Consider the following 762-nt stretch of genomic DNA (forward strand, 5'->3'; position numbering starts at 1 on the left):
TTTCAACTGATCCTAAAAAAAATCATCACCTGCAGGTAAATGTATTGCATTGCTTCTTGTTTTGCTTAATTCCACCCCCCAACCCCCAACCCCCACTCCCCACTCCCGAACATCCCAATTTCACGATGGTTCGACAAATGTTTTGAAACTGATTCGTGTTGGAAGTTGGTGGCTTTTTGTGTCTCGACATATAATTTATTCAATTAGACGTCTTGAAATGACTTCGGATTCTTCACAGTTGAAAATTCACTTTCGATTGAATGCAAAGCTCAAGCTCCTCGAAATTCCAAATTCTGCTAAGAAATTAATGACTTTTAAAAGATTCAGCGCTGTGAACAGGAGTCGAACCTGTGCAGGGAGACCCCATTGGATTTCGAATCCAACGCCTTAACCTCTCGGCCATCACAGCTACAGAACAATGCCAATTTTCATAGTAAAAGAACTGAATTCATGAAATACGCAATTTGTTTGAACAAATTGTCAAGACACAAAGATTTCGCTAAATCCTTTGCAGAGACCCAGACGAACGTTAACTTAGCAGATTGACAGGCTTTCACCGCAAACTGGATTCTGACACAGCTGAAGTTGTGGGAATGATTGTTCGTCGAATTTTAGAGTCACGGATGTACACAACATGAAGAGAGAATCATTGTTTCACTGCGTCCGATCGACTTTGACTCAAGTGCTCATCATCTGGTGCCAAAGTTGTTTTTTAATATTCATCAAAATATGGTATTAGAAATATTGATGCTAAGTCCATAA

General features: G+C 39.8%; 1 non-coding gene across 1 annotated transcript; it reads right to left on the bottom strand.

Annotated features, from left to right (window-relative positions):
* Nucleotides 1–327: 327 nt before the first annotated feature.
* Nucleotides 328–409, bottom strand: trnas-cga (transfer RNA serine (anticodon CGA)). The gene has a single exon. It is a non-coding gene; the product is annotated as a tRNA-Ser (tRNA).
* Nucleotides 410–762: the final 353 nt, after the last annotated feature.

Source organism: Chiloscyllium punctatum, chromosome 4 (genome assembly GCF_047496795.1).
Source record: "Chiloscyllium punctatum isolate Juve2018m chromosome 4, sChiPun1.3, whole genome shotgun sequence".
NCBI classification, from domain to species: domain Eukaryota; kingdom Metazoa; phylum Chordata; class Chondrichthyes; order Orectolobiformes; family Hemiscylliidae; genus Chiloscyllium; species Chiloscyllium punctatum.